The following is a 16,594-nucleotide window of genomic DNA, read 5'->3' on the forward strand; positions in this document are numbered from 1 at the left end:
GTCAAGTGAAAGTGATATTTAACTAGAAATGGTTCTATTGAAATTATAAGGAATAAGGTTGGTAGGAAATCCTACTTAAGACCTTAATAAGGAATTTAGGGTTGTTGTCCCTATTATGACTTATCTTTAGAAAGATGCGAAAAATCGAAATATCACACATTTAAGGAATTTAACAGAAGCTATTTTTCCATTCCATGGTTTTTCATTATTAAATATTTTTTAAAAAATGCGACACAGAGGGTAGTTATGGGTAGTAAAATGCATGAATAGGTAAAAACAAAAATGCTTATGAATGAATTTATTATTTACTCAGTGATTGTTTAATCTAGACTATGAATATTATCATCATGTTTCGAAGGAAATACAAGCGCACAATACGAGGGCAGGGTGAAAAGTTCTCGACCCGACCCAGAGATGGCACTCCAATCAGCAAAATTTTTTGTTCTTGCTTGTGAGCGCTATTCTGTTGTTCGTATAAGTGTCAACTTATTCTCTCAAGTAGTTTGTGTGCAGGCATTGTTATTGATAAACTTGAATATCATGTGGTAATCAATTTCTTTTTGTTTTGGATGGATTAACCCTCACGGAAATTCATCCAAAGTTGACAAAAGTTTACGGGGAATCTGCTCCTTTCATGTCAACCGTTAAAAAGTGGTCAGCTGAATTCAAACGTGGTCGCACATCCTTCGAAAATGGCCCACGTGAAGGAAGGCCGAAAACCACAACCACACCGGAAACAACCGAAAACGTGCATGATATCGTGTTGGACTACATGCGAGTGAAGCTGAGTGAGATAGCTGAGAGTGTGGGGATATCGGAGGAACGGGTGCGAAATATCTTGCACAAAGAACTATGGATGCGAAAGCTCTGCGCAAGGTGGGCGCCGCATTTGCTGACTGCTGACCAAAAGCAAATGCAAAAACGATTTTCGCAGCAATCTGTGGACCGATTTAAAAGGGATCCGACCGATTTTGTGCGGCGGTTTGTGAGAATGGATGAGACATGGGTTCACCACTACAAGCCAGAAATGAAACAGCAGACCAAGCAGTGGGTGGAAGCTGGTGGTGCAGCGCCGAAGAAAATGAAGACGATCGTATCGGCTGGAAAGGTCATGGCTAGTGTGTTTTGGGATGCGAAAGGGATCCTGTTAATTGATTACCTTGAAAAAGGGATAACAATTACTCCAACCTTTTTGACCATCTGGATGCCAAAATTCGCGACAAGAGGCCTTGCTTAAAGAAGAAGAAAATAATATTTCACCAGGACAACGCACCTGTACACAAGGGTGCTTTGGCCATGGGAAAACTGCGGGATTTGGGGTACGATTTGCTCGGCCATCACCCATATTCTCCTGATTTGGCACCATTGGACTTCTATCTGTTCCCAAACTTTAAGATATTTCTTTCTGGGAAGCGCTTCACATCGAATGAAGAAGTTGAGAGGATCGTGGATGACGATTTTCACAACCTTCCAGACTCTCACTTGCGGGAAGGAATATTGATGTCGGAGAAAAGCTGGACCAAGTGTATTGAAGTTAATTGAGATTATGTCGAAAAATAAAATCATTTTTCAACTGAAATTCGCAGTCTTTCATTGTCAGGCCAAGAACTTTTCACCCCGCCCTTGTACTTTAAATAATATTTTTAAAATATTTTTGCGTTACTTTCTCATTTTTGCGACTTCAACTTTTCTCCATATTCACAATTTGAAATTCTCTACTTGTTTTGTTTGTTTGTTTGTTTTTGGTAGTACCCACATTTCGGGACTGTAAAGTACATAATGTGGCATATACAAGGAATGTTTACCTCTGTTGAAAACCTGCAGCATCTTTGTTTTCTGCTCACTGATTTATACTGGGAAGTATTTTTCTGTTTTGTTTGAGAGGAACTGCAATTTTAATTGTTTGGTTTACTGATATCTTCTTCAAATCTATTTAAATGTTTCTTACTTTCTAGATCTAAAAATTAAATTTTGTTGTGTATAACATTCAATAATCTTACATATATATAGGGTGTTTCGAAAACAACACCGACAATATTTGGAAGGTGATTCCTGACACCAAGATAATACAAAATGTATAGACCAACCTGGGTACACAAATGCTTCCTTTCGGAGTTATAGGTTGCCAAAAACATGAAAAAATGAGCTTTCAATGTCCATAGCTCCAATACTATGGGACCTACCATAGTCGGGTCAAGACTTCAGTTAGGAACAAATATTTGCCCTATCCAAAAAATCCATATTTCAGAATCCTACGGTACTTACGCATCAATTTTTATAATGTGAGTTTGGCTACGGTCATATAATTTGAAGTACTCATCAAATACTTCTATAAAAATTTTTGCAGAAGTACTGCATGATTCTGAACCATGGATATTTGGATAGGGCACATACTAGTTCCTAAGTGAAGTCTTGACCCGACTACGGTAGGTTCCATAGTTTTGGAGCTATGGACCTTTAAAATACATTTTTTCATGTTTTCGGCAGCCTATAACTCCGAAAGGAAGCATTTGTGCACCTAGGTTGGTATATATTTTTTTGTCTTATTTTAGTGTTAGGAATCATCTCCCAAACATTGTTACATTGTCGGTGGTGTTTTCAAACACCCAATATATATATATATATATATATATATATATATATATATATATATATATATATATATATGCCTCGAACCCTTCAGTAAAATTATATATTTAAAATTGCGCTTGATTTCAAAGTCAAGTAACGTGAAGGAGTTTCTCTTTATAGTGTGACATTAGACCAATTACGGTTTTAGTAGAGATATTGAAGTAGAGGTGAAATATATTCTTGGGACACTTAATCAATTGTAGAAAACCGCTTCCTGCTACCTGTTACCGTTTTCCACTCTATAACGAGCAACATTAAAACCGGAAGTGATTTATTTATCCAACTTCCAGGTTTATTAGAGAGATTAGAGTGGAGATGGGATATATATATTTCAGACACACTTAATTTATTACTGAAAACCGCTTTATGCTATGTATTGCGAGATTTGTTCAATGGCGATCAACATAAAAACCGATATTTGTACCACTTTTGGTTTGCGTACCGGGTCTGAAAACAAACTCGATTCTTAACTTTTGACTCTGTATATTCTATTATATTTGGTGGTGACTGATAAAGTACTTCTCAAGACTTTTTGTCTTGCGGATGGATGGGCAGTGTAAATATATATATATATAGAACTTTTGATAAACTAATCTTCTTAAAACAGAAAAAATCATTCCATGGTCTGTCGCGCTGCAGCTGCTAGCCACTGTTATAGTTTAGAGCCCACGTGAATAGTGGGTTCTGTCCTCATAACCTCGGTATTGTATAAGGACATAAAACACAATAACAAACCAGACATATGCAAGTCAAAATTTGAGAAATCAGAATAATGTTAAAAAGAAATCCATACACTAGAATTTCCACATTTTCCAAGTGACACTTTTTAGCTTACATAGTGACTTTCATTGCAGTTTGCTTTAAGCTTTTTCCAGAGAACGTGACTTTACTATTTAAATTGAACTATCGTACCTCATACCACATGTTTCCATTAATTTATGCTAATTGTGATATCGATAAACGTAAATTGCTTCTATGAAGTCTTGTGTTATGTGTTTCCCTTTGCTACTTCCTTATATCCTCTGTGAACTCTTCGAAGGTTCTGGGAATGTAATGCGATTACTTCGGAGAAAGATACTTCCTCTTTCAAATGCAAATAAGTGACCTCTTCTTACTTCCATTGCAATGTTTGGAGAAAGAAATGCTGGAGAGACAAAATACAATATCGTAGTTTTTAGAAAGTCATTAGCCTAATTATCCTCCGTTAATGAAAAGTGACGTCATGTCCTGGTCTTTCTAGTGTATATGCTAAGTCGTATTTTTTTCCTTCGGTTCTCGGATTAAACGAGAAAGAAATAAAAGAGAAAAAGAAACAGGAACGAAAAATATGAACAGTAAAGCATACTGACTATTTCGAACCATATGTACTGTGTATGTTTTTACTTTGTGTCAAATTGAAAGAAATTTTAGTGTTTCAGATCCTCCTTTCTTAAACTTTGTTATCCTCTGACAAAATATATTTGTAATTTCTGGCCTGTAAACAACATTAATGACACAGTTACACGATATCGGTTGCCATTATTCAGTACTTCTACCATAGCGCTACAAAATATACGTATTTAGTGCGGCAGACCCTGGTTCTATTCTCGGTGCGAGTTCATATAGTACGGATTTCATATTAAAATATACCTCCACATCTCATATAGCCTCAGTGCTGAAAGGGATGCCAAACTCTAATCAACCGACCAGAAATAACAAAATAGAAAATTAATATCTCAAAGATAAGCATTTTTGCTTCAGGGCTAATTAAGTTTAAATTCTTGTACAAGAGAACGGTAATTCAGTGTTAGAGTGCTCAATTCTAGTGCAAGTGATCTGTGTTTCGATCCCAGATCATGTGTGTCCTCGACAACGAAGCGTGAGGAAATTTTCGCAAGGTTCTCTTATTTCCTTTCACATTCTCATCCGGTCAATTCCTCTATCATTACTAAACTTTCACTTATTGCCCGTCTTCATCCTAAAACACATATCGTATATTCAAGTTAATGTTGTAACCCATTGGAATTAATATATAGAAAAAGTGAACTTTCAAGGCACAAGGCTGAAAGTTCTGACTTCTTGCGCTGAATGAAATGAATGATTAACATATATTTATTACGTAGAAACACATGAAGCATCAGTGTAATAACTCCTAATAAGACATTTAATCATGTAAAGCATTGGGTAATTAATTTTTAAAGTTCATATCTCTTCTGAGGAGGGCAATCATAGATACAAATCTAGGTGTTAGTGACATTTGAAGTGGATATCTTGTCGACCAGTTCTTCATCATTTGCACTTTCCTCCATCTGAGTGATTTCTGCTTCGTCTCCTAAGACAGCAGAACGGTTGGGAGTGGTTTTATCGGAACGGGAACATTTGGAGGTGGTGTACGTTGTGCCTTTTCATCTTGATGAAAGTTTTGGTATTTGTGGGAATAGGAGTCAAATGGTTTTGGGACTCATAAGGACCAGAAGAATTACAGTACTGCTGGCCTGCACTAAGTCTGATGCTGAAGGTGACTTTGTAAATGGTAACGTGGTTGTATTTTGGATTACTTGTTGGATCATTTTTAGTGCTGTATTTTCTGCAGGCAGTGTCAAGGTTGTCTGGCTAGAGTCTTGACGTGGAGGACAAGGATCTCCGTAATCTTTGATGTGTGATTTCATGATATGCAGGCCACCGCAGTCGACATCGCGTCCAGTTAGCTTCTTTATATCTAATAACTTTGGAATATCTGGGACTTCAATGGTGTGCATGCGCTGCCCATATCCACTTAACACGTTCGCTGCGTTACGATGAGTCACCAGTGGCTCATGCGATCTTACTTTGAGCTTCTCTCCACAGATGACGACACAATATTTCAAATTCACACTTCAGCCATCTGTTGACAGAATCTGAAGCTACATGACGCCAAAGCAAAACGAGACACAAGGAGACTCGTATTGCACTAACTGTACTAAACTCAGTTTTACACTGCAGCAGCGAATTTTCCATTTTTAGTGCGGAGGTTAATTGGGCAATTCTATAAGAATAATGCACTTCTAAAAAAAAAAAAAAAAAAAAAAAAAAAAAAAAAAAAAAAAGAGGTTAAAATTTCAGAAATACTTGTTTACACCTGGCAGAAGAAATATAGAGGTACGGCCCAAAGTTTTTGGACGCCATATTGGAAAATAGCCGCCTCTTGAAAAATAGGGCCAGTTTTCATAATATCCATTTTAAATAGCTTCTGCTTCAACACTATTCATCCGAATTTCAAGGTTAATATGTCATTCTCTTCAGAATAAAACAGGCTTTTAAATGCGACGTGGAACATATCCGTATGACATACAAGAAAAGGAAAATGTGGAGGAAATCGTAATTTTCTTTAAAAAATATACTTTTTAGAAGTTTGAGCCCCTCTAGAGCGTCCCCAGGTGAGAGTACGAGACCCTAATATGCTCTGAAATAATACAAAGGGGTTATGGTAATTTCTTTGCCAAATAACATTGGAATATCCTATACAATGGCATGAGAAGAAATGTTTCCTAGTCCTGTTTGAAAGTAGAAAATTTACATTAATGAGGGAAATTGTGATCTAAAATTTCTGGATAAATTAATATTCCAACGAATTTCATGGCTAGTACGTCATTTTCTTTAAAATTATACAATTTCTCAATCGCAATACTGACATGCCCCTATGAGGTACGAGAGAAGGGAAGTTTCGGGAAAATCAAGAAATATATCTGAAAATCCTTTCTTTAAATGTCTCTTGCTCCTAGAATGATACCAGGTGAAAGCACGTGACCTTAATGTACACTAAAAAATACATTGGTGTTTTGGTAATGTTTCTGCCAAATACTATCGTTGCGATATCATACATAGTAACGTTGTGAAAAGTAATTTCCCAATCTTGTTTGCAAGGACAAAATATTACTTTTTAGCAGTACTTCATAAGAGTTAACTCTGACGTTAAGTAGAGAAAAACAGTTAACTCATTGTGGAATACTACCTATGTTTTCAGATATTGCACATTCACTTACTATGATAAGACATTCGATTTTAATAGCAGCGGATGCTGTAAATTATCTCAATGAAATACAAACACCCTGTATTGCTTGTGATGTTCCCTTGATGTCCTGAAAAGTTTGGTGATGACAGGTATGTTGTGATGATCGGGGACCTAGATCTAGAGAAGGCTATCATGAGTGTACTCGGAGATCTTTCAGATGGAAATGGATGGGTTGACTGAGGCAGGGTTAACATCTTTGGGTAGAACTCAGTCTTATATCAAAGTACATCATATTACGAAGGCAAGGCATACACATCAAGTGACATTATGTGTCCTGTTTATCTTTAAAAAATAAGTTTATATTCAATATATTAATGAGCATGAAGAAAAACATGAACCAAAGGATTCGTTTCTGGAATTTTTTTATATCAATCCGAAGCTCCAATTTTAAGCTCTATTTGAACTCTGACAGGATTGGCTTTTTGGTTCTTTTCATTTAACCATCAAAACTATGCCAGATGTCTTCCGGTGCATTTGCCTGACATGAGGAATCTGCCAGAGATGTGCCCGAGAATTCATGGCGAGTTTTTAGCCTGGAAGTTTCTTGCCAACATTAGAGGGAGATTATTTTCTGCAGTGGCATTGGACCAGGGGCCTGAACAGTACAATGCTTACGTGAAAGGACATGGAGGTGCCGTGAGATTAAGAGGAAACCCATATGCTTTGAGGCGATGGGTGGTAGCTGATCCTGAAGTAGCAAGATTGATACAAAAATATTAAAAAGATTTTAAAAAGCCTAACAGAGCTTCAAAGGAACACCACGAATGTTCATCAAAAACCTAGTCTTTATTTTTCAAACGCGTAAATACTGAAAAACACTATTAAAGATTGGGCAATCCATTTAAAGGCAGCAGCCAAGACTTGCGAAATGTGCATAGTAAAGTCATTGTTTCTCAAAGTGGAATTGCAGATTTAAGAGAAATAAGAGACCTTGAAATCCATCAATTTAAAGAATTTGTCAACAACAGACTTGAACAGCAAATAGTATCAATTGGGAAACCGATCAAACACAATTAAGTCAAGTTGTTCAAAACAAAAACTCCAACCAAGAGCAAATCCCAATTGCTCATGAGAAGGACAAAAAATGATGCCTACTTTTTTCAAAATTATATATCGGGTATCAGCGGCGAGGTTCTGATCTTAACGAATTTTTTAGCCATGAAAACCAGCCATTTCCGCCTTCTTTGTCAGACTGTGGGCGCCTTCCAAAATCTAAGAAATATGATCTTCTTCAGTTTTTCATATGATTTCTCCTGAAGACGCCAAGACTTTTGATGAGTACGCAGAGAGATTTGTCAGCTTAGTTCGCACGAATGGGACAGTGTAAACAGAATTGTGATTGTCTGGGATAACTACAAACCTGACAGTTTGAAAGCTGAGGCGAGAATGTTTAGAGGTGCTAGCATAAGATGAAAAGTTTGCAGTAATACGCCTGTGTCTAAAAATTGGAATAAGTTTTTGTTCAATGGTGGAAACAAGAAAGAGCTCCTCGATGTACTTGCAATTAAGCTCGTACCGGTACCTCGACCCGGAAGAGATGTGGTGACTACGAAAAGAGAAGCGATATTATGCAATACATCATTATGTACTCATGAAGATCTTTAGCCATGCAGCCAAGAGGAAGCGGATAGAAGAATTTTGCTTCATTCCAAGGAGGGGTATCAAGCTGGACACAAATCTGTCATCATTCGGACAGTGGACATTGGCGTTGTAGTGCTTTCTTTGGTAACAATTAATCAACTACAAGCAGACTTCTTATGGATTGCATTTGGCACTGGAAAGAATTCAGAGTATATCCCAATTCATCTACTATTTACCAAGCTTGGATTTGAAAAGCTACTTCCCTTCCACTTTTCCATGCATTGTCGGGTTACGACACAACTTCCTCGTTTGCTGATTATGAAAAAAGGCTTGAGAAACATACAGAAATCTCCCGGAGATCACACAGACATTCCAGCTTTTGTCCCAGCAACCTGCAGAAATTGAGATGTTTATGGACGAAGTTGAAAAAATTGTTTTAGTTTTAATGTACGATAAGTCATTATGTAATACCACAGTTAATGAATGTAGGAAAGAGTTCTTTACAAAGAAAGGACGTTTCATGGAAAGAATATCACCAACAAAAGCACCTTTATTTCAACATGTCTTGAGGAATGCTTGTCAAGCTGGCTAATGTTGGGGACACTGGTTAAGCAACCTACCTTACCTGATCCAGGCCTTTGGGGTTGGCACAGAAATGAAACTGGGGGCCAACATGGACCACTATTCCTGAAGCAGCTCGTACATGTAGGGATTTGTTCAGTTATTCTTGCAAAAAGTGCAACACTACTCGTTGAAAAAGCAAAAGTTCACGGATGCGGTGTACAATACTTTGAAAGTGTACTGACTGAAAATGAAAGTGAACAATTTGAGCTTCCTATTTTTGTTGACAGTAGTGATGATAACTTTGACGGCGTTGAGACTGGTTGGTGTTCAATGCGGTTTGTTACACGGTTGCATAAATTGAGCACGTTACAAGAGCAAAAGTTCATGGATATAGTGTACAACGCTTTGCAGGTGTACTGACTAAAAATAAAAGTGAACAATTCGAACTTCCTACTTATGTTGACACTAGTGTTAATCATTTTGACGACATTGAGACTAACATTTAGTGTGGTTTGTTACATGATATTAGTTTTTCCTCTATTTTAAAAGTAGTTTAATCTCTAACACTTCTTCTCGTTTCCTTTCTAACGTGTCAGACAGAGCAATGGTGTTTATTGTGTCAAAGTAAAAAATAAATAAATAAATAAAAATGAAGTACAATAATGAGAAATTAAATGAAAGAAGAAAAAATAAAATGTTATAAATAATTTCCCTTTGTCTCCAGGTTTCAAAATAAAAGATGTCAGAAGACCCACCCTCATGTACAATTGTATAATTAAGAGAATTGAGAAATTATTTTTCACAACGTTGCTACGTACAATATCGCAGGCACATTACCAAAACTCCAATGTATTTTTTAGTGTATATTAAGGTCACGTGCTTTCACCAGGGATCATTCTAGAAGCAACAAACATTTAAAGAAAGGATTTTCAGATATATTTCTCGATTTCCCCCAAATTTCCCTTCTCTGATACCTCATAGGGGCATGTCAGTATTGCGACTGAGAAATTGTATAATTTTAAAGAAAATGACGTACTAGCCATGAAATTCGTTGGAATATTAATTTATCCAGAAATTTTAGATCACAATTTCCCTCATTAATGTAAATTTTCTACTTTCAAACAGGATTAGGAAAAATTTCTTCTCATGTCATTGTATAGGATATTCCAATGTTATTTGGCAAAGAGATTACCTTAACCCCTTTGTACTATTTCAGGGTACATTAGGGTCTCGTACTCTCAACTGGGGACACTCTAGGGGGAGGGCTCAAACTTCTAAAAAGTATCTTTTTAAAGAAAAAATTACGATTTCCTCCACATTTTCCTTTTCTTGTACGTCATAATGACATGTTCCACATTGCATTTAAAAGCCTGTTTTATTCTGAAGAGAATGACGTATTAATCTTGAAATTCGGATGAATAGTGTTGAAGCAGAAGCTATTTAAAATGAATATTATGAAAACTGGCCCTATTTTTCAAGAGGCGGACATTTTCCAATATGGCGGCCAAGACTTTGGGCCCTACCTCTAGATTTCTACCGAGTGTAAATAAGTTTTTCTGGTTTCACTTTTTCTTTTCTTTTTCTTTTTCTTTTTTTTTTATAGAAGTACACAATTTTTATGTTAACGTCCCTACTATTTTACTTCTTATTCTCGTTCTTGACCTTGTGATACTGATTTTTTTTTTTCCATAACACGGGAAAGAAAATGCAGGTAGTGTGGTTTGACCGACTCAGCTCTTTTTCGTTTCTTCAGTATGCACTTGAAATTATACAGATTGTATTTTGCAAACTTTTGGTTGTCGGGGATATCTTACATTTTTAATGTTTTTTATACGAATTAAGCATACTTTCTTCATTTTATAACTATAAAATCTCTGTTCATCTAAAGAGGATTAGGCATTGACCTAAATTATTACTCCGTAATTCGCCTAATGTAAGAAAATTATCTCCAAGTGTACTTATAGCAGGATGGCTAGAACAGGTGAAACTTTTTCATCGTTCAGTCTGATCCTTTACAGATCAGTGGTAATGGTATACAAATGCACTGTAGATGCACATAATTAGTAATATGTATATGCAGTTTTTTTAAAGTGTTCTTCAAGACAGAACTTGAATAGAAGTAAAATTTCTCCAAAGCAAATCACTTTTAATATCAAAAAGTTCATACAGTCACCTAGAAAGTGACGAACCATGAAGCCCCTCAGACATGTATTTTACATATAATTAGGTCCTTTTATGTTAACCATGCAAATTATGGATTCGTTACAAGTCTTTTTTCTTCCTTTTTCAGGTAAATAACTGAAGGTGCGATGATTGAGAAGCTTGATGTACGGAGCATCATGAAATTCTTTCATCTTCATGGGAAATCAGCACAGCTGATTTCAGACAGAACTTTCTTGGTTACCTTTATAGTATTAAACAAGAGACATGTAAGTATCTATTGGAAAACTTAGAAATCATTATGGTCATAATTAACTAGCTAATAATGTTAAAATCCTATTACGAAAAGGACAGCAAATCCATAACTCATGAACAGAAATGAAATTTCTAGCTTTGTGTCCCACGATTATGCCCTTCACGCTAAAGAAGATGGATGATTAGCTACTGAAAGCAAACGATTATGGAATAATTGGTGAAATGACAGTGTGGGAGAAAATGAGAGACTCCTGAGAAAACCTACGATGTTGTCCAACACAAACTCACGTGATTGTGGATCGAACTACGAATCCTTAACATCAGAGGTGAGCGGTCTATTACTGAGCTATCGTCCCTTTCGTTTACTTTCATCTACAAGTACTTCGACGCAAAGATATGCTGATCTTTGAGAATTATTTGCCTAGTTTGCGGATATTTTCCCTATTTTTTCATCGATTTGCTTTTATATTATCTTGTGAGATATATATCAATTTATCGTATACAATATGGTTGGAGTTTTTGAAAGGAAAGAGAGTTCCAACAATTTTTAAATGCAATTGATCATTGAGTTACAGTGAGTGAGTGTTTTTCTGTATTAATTCTTCAATATAGCTTAGCCTTTAATCATTTGCATGTTCTTCCTCTTGCAAATATGATAAGGTAATATTTATTCCCATGTGACATGGCTACGTTTAGTGTTAAGTGCCTAGTACAGGTACTTACTAGCAACCAATTTACAATCGTTTCAAGTGAGTTAGTACTGTTCCTTTACACAACAATGCAGAAGGGAGAAAATGCTTGTATCTAGCACCCATTGTTCCTTTCGCAGGAAAAGCGGATGGCGAACCCATACATCTCTTGGTGCTCTGTCCCTGGAGTCTTAATTACTGATAGAATAAACCTTGAAATGAGTTGGCTAACCAGAGTATTATGGCGAGACACTTCAAAGCAATCCGCTTCATTAACTTCAGCGGCTGCAGTGAGAAACAAAGAGGAGGGAGTACACGCTCTTCCATCCATGGTTGACACAGATGCGTCGTCGTGTTGGCTCTTTTTGTGAAATAACGTTGCCCATGGTATCGCCTACACTTTACGTTATGTCAACACAGTGCTCATCGTATTGTCCCATCCGAAATAAACTCCGGGATACAGAATTACCTTCAAGTAATTTCACCTGATACAACTCTGAAAATGCTACAGTAGAAGGTGTTCTACAGTGTTCTACAAAAATACAATTACCTATTGAGCTTTTTGTTTATATCAGAATGTATTATGTTACATTATCTGAACATCATTTCTTTAATCAGATTACTGTATCTCAGGAGTTTCATATATATATATATATATATATATATATATATATATATATATATATATATATATATATATATATATACAGAGAGAGAGAAAATACTTCCATTGGATTGGATTGATTTGAATGGATAAATTACCTTGTATTTCTCAAATCTATTAATTGAACAGATTATTTGAGAGACGGAACCAGATTCAATTATTTACACCGGCCATACACTGACGTATTTTTCCGCCGTAGCCATAAAATTTCATGCGCTAGTCTTGTTAGCAGCTGTCAATACGTTAGTGTATGGGACCTGGCGTACGTTTACGTACCGAATTTTTATACGCTGGAAAAGTCTGGCTGCTTTTAACTTCGAGCGTAAGTACGGCGCGTAAAAACGGCTCAGATGAAAGGGTTTTCGAGCAGCAGGTGGTCTCTTGCCCTTTCCACGTCCTTCTCTCTGGTCTGGTCTTATTGTTTTCAGAAGAGAAAACCTGTTCTTGTGTTGTCCTCGCGAATCGTTGCTGAGGTTTGCTGGTAGACTCATCAGAAATCATCATTCCAACCTAGTTTCATTCTTTCTATACATGATTTCGGCTAAATTAATATTTTCTATTGCACAAAACGAGACCTTATTTCCTAATTAAAATTCATAATTAATTTTCAGTGCATAGAGAAAAAGGTATTTAAATCCAATACTTCAGAACCAGAATTCGCAAATGATGAGAGCTCCTCCGTGGTTATATGGTCAGCGTAAGCTTCTCCGGCGCAGTACATCCTGTTCGATTCTCGGCAGCTCACGCAGTTTGGATCTCACTTCTCATATAGGCTCGCTGACTAATAGGTCGCTCAAGTCAAACACAAACCAATCGAACATGATGTCTTTCGACTACGAATTTTACATTAAATTTAATATTTGACAATTAGTCCCAAGATACTTCAACAAGATACTATCTCGATATCCGCCTGATAAAACAGCAAAAAATTGCGTTTGACTATCGAAATTCGCTGAATTTTTTTTGCTATTTCGACCACCTGCTGATTGTTATTTTAAGTACCTTCTCAATTTTACAAGAACTTGTAACAAAATAGGTGCAGAAAGTCATTTTTTTTTTCACGTGATTACTCCTGAAAAAGAAAAAATGTGATAAACCACAATACATAGGCTAGTGTTTCTTTCTTTGTGAATTATTTCAAACCTCAGATTGTACATATATTTAAATTTAATAGACCTAATAATCCTATTTCGCCATTAGTGCTCACATACTAAGTCTAAATAGCACAATCATTGTACCTCTCGTTTTAGTGTGCTTGCTTTTCAGCCTTAAAAGTTCAAGTTCAATCCAGAGTTGACTATGTTGAATATTTTTCAACATTTTATTATATCTCGTCATGATGGGGACTGTGCCAGCACTTATTTGAAAAGCTTATGTAGATTCAAAACAGAACATACCTAACGCCAAAATTGAAATGACACCCATTTGCAGGAAATAGGCTTACACTCATAATAGTTCATGTTAACTCGTAGTATGCCATTAAAGCATTTCTCAACCTTTGTGGTGTGGTTACTATCAATACTCCCCAGATAAACGTTAACTTAAGGTCTATTATCACAAAATATTAAATAACAATGAATATCTGACACTTAAATAATTTCTTTCACGAACAACTCAATCATTTTACTGAGCTCCTCTGTGACTAAACGGTTAGCATACGTGTCTTTGGCGTGGGAGAGCCGGGTTTGCTTCCCGGTGGGAGTTCATGTGGTTCGGATTCCACGTTAATCAGTAGGTCTCATCTCATATAGCCTCGCTGGTAAAAGAGACGTTAAACTCAAAATCAACTCAACTTAATCGTTTTACTATCTTTATAAGTAGCATGTCCATCCTGTCAGGAGAATTTATATAATAATTGACTTAATAGTGTACTATTTTTCTTCTTACTTAATAGTGTATTATTTTAGTGTCATTTTTACTACTAGAGCTCCGAAATTAATTGATACTTAATTGTTTTCAGTTTCGTATAACATACAAGTTTGTTTACATTTTTCTTTTTAATTCCTTATAACTACGCTTTCTTACAGTGAAATATGCCTTATGTAATGAATATAAGAACTATGAGTATTAAAAACATACAATACGACGGGCTCTTTACACTGAGAGAAATGAAAATTTAAAATAAAACAAATCTGTTTATTTTCTGAACCAGTAAATGGAAACTCTTCCGACTTACATTGCTTCAAATCATTGGTTCATAAGTTGTGAAACAAATGTAATAATAATAATAATAATAATAATAATAATAATAATAATAATAATAATAATAATAATAATAATAATAATAATAATAATAATAAATTTAAACGAACGAATGGATTTGGTTCAAAGTGTCTTTAATGAGTTAACAGTTTAAACTTCATTTGAACTAAGATTGGGTAGCTCTCAGTTAAGTTTAATAAGCAGTTGGATGTTTGTACCAACATGTACTAAAATTTAAACAAACCAGTCATTCAGAATAGTTTAACTTTGTTTGAAAATAACCTAATCTGAGTTGAATTGGAGAATAGAGAGTTGTGAATAGCTAATGTTTGAACGGAATTTGACTACTATAAGTTCGAAATTAAATAAATTAAGGTCTATATTATGGTAAAGCTTCGTGATAATATGCCAAATATCATAGATACGCCAAATTCATGAAACAGCTACAATAATTTGTAACAACCCCACATTTTATTATTTGCAGTTTTTTATGTTCCCATATAACATACACGTGCAAACATCTTTCTTTTAGACAAATTTAATATTTAGTATACTAAATAACTATAATAATTTTAATAAAGCATTAAATTTATCTTCCTTTCCGTAATCAATTATAGTTGCGCAAAAACACAGATCTATTCGCTTGTAATGGAAAGTGCCAGTGACTTCAATTGGGTATGAACACCAGAAAGAGGGACAAAACACTACTAATAGTAAGGGGGCATTAGGCTATAGTGTAAAGCCAAAAAAGTGGGGGCAGCAATTACCTCCATGCCCCTAATCGCCGATGGACAGCAAACTTGTTAATAATATTCCCAATTTAAGTGAATTTTAAGAAATTGTTGAGAAATAATTTTAGTAGTATTTAATTAGATCTATACGGTTTTATTTGAATTACTTCACTTCAGATCTACAATTAGTTTCATTATATTTTCATTAACTGTTAATCATCAAACGATGCGTTCAAACGTAGTATATTCACTAATAGTCATTACATTGGCCAACAACTTAAATTAATTTGTTTACAATTAAATAAATTACCTTTTTTTTAAAAAAAACACCAAATTTGTTATATTTAATTTGAACATGTGGTTTGGTCCAATCATTAGAATCAATCTTTTTTTTAAATTTAAAAGTTGGTTTCATCGATTAAAAGTAGGGATGGTATCGAGACGAGACGAGACGAGACTTTGTACAGTCTCGGTCTCGTCTCGAGTAAAAAGTCACCGTCTCGGTCTCGGTCTCGTCTCGGTCAACAGATGCTTGTCTCGATCTCGGTCTCGGTCTCGAGTACCAAATCTCGGTCTCGTCTCGAAAGTCTCGAAAGTCTCGAAATAAATAGTGTGAAATTAAAATAGTGAAAGTATTATTCTCGTACAGTCTGTCGTTTCCGGTTATTTTTTCCTTTCATTTTGACTTAGAATTATGGTATGGTGTACCTCTTCATAGCTAATTTGCTAGTGCTAATGCTTTCCATGCACGTATTCCAGGTTCAATGATCAGTGGGTATATCACCCTAAAACCCTAATAGAACCCATATTTCACTTTCAGTAATAGACTTGGTCTCATATAGCCTCAGAACTGCCTATACAATTAAACTCTATTAAATTAACTCCAGTACTATACAGTAGTTTATTTCCTTCCTTTGAATCAGAATTGTTCAATACCTCCTAATGGATAACGCAACACATAGCAGCACGAATGTATTTAATCGTACCGAAATTGAAACTTTACAATTTCTCATTATTCAATACATTCTGCTTTGACTGTAATTTTAAAAACAGAATATAACGTTCATTATCTTAACAAATAGGGTAA

The 16,594-nt window shown here is 35.5% G+C and overlaps 1 protein-coding gene and 1 long non-coding RNA gene across 7 annotated transcripts in view; one reads left to right on the forward strand and one right to left on the reverse strand.

Moving 5' to 3' along the window:
* The window catches only part of LOC145662697 (uncharacterized), a 357,041-nt gene that overhangs the window by 291,457 nt on the left and 48,990 nt on the right, over window positions 1–16,594 (reverse strand). The gene's annotated exons all lie outside the window — the stretch shown is intronic.
* Window positions 1–16,594, forward strand: part of LOC145662698 (uncharacterized) — a 336,929-nt gene that overhangs the window by 69,134 nt on the left and 251,201 nt on the right. For 5 of the 6 annotated variants that reach the window (XR_014127086.1, XR_014127082.1, XR_014127081.1 and 2 more), the window contains exon 2: window positions 11,097–11,235. The exons of the other annotated variant lie outside the window; for it this stretch is intronic. This is a non-coding gene — a long non-coding RNA (uncharacterized LOC145662698). The remainder of the gene's footprint in view (window positions 1–11,096; window positions 11,236–16,594) is intronic. 6 annotated transcript variants of the gene reach the window in all.

This window comes from Thermobia domestica, chromosome 10 (assembly GCF_964235325.1).
Source record: "Thermobia domestica chromosome 10, izTheDome1.hap1.1, whole genome shotgun sequence".
NCBI lineage: Eukaryota > Metazoa > Arthropoda > Insecta > Zygentoma > Lepismatidae > Thermobia > Thermobia domestica.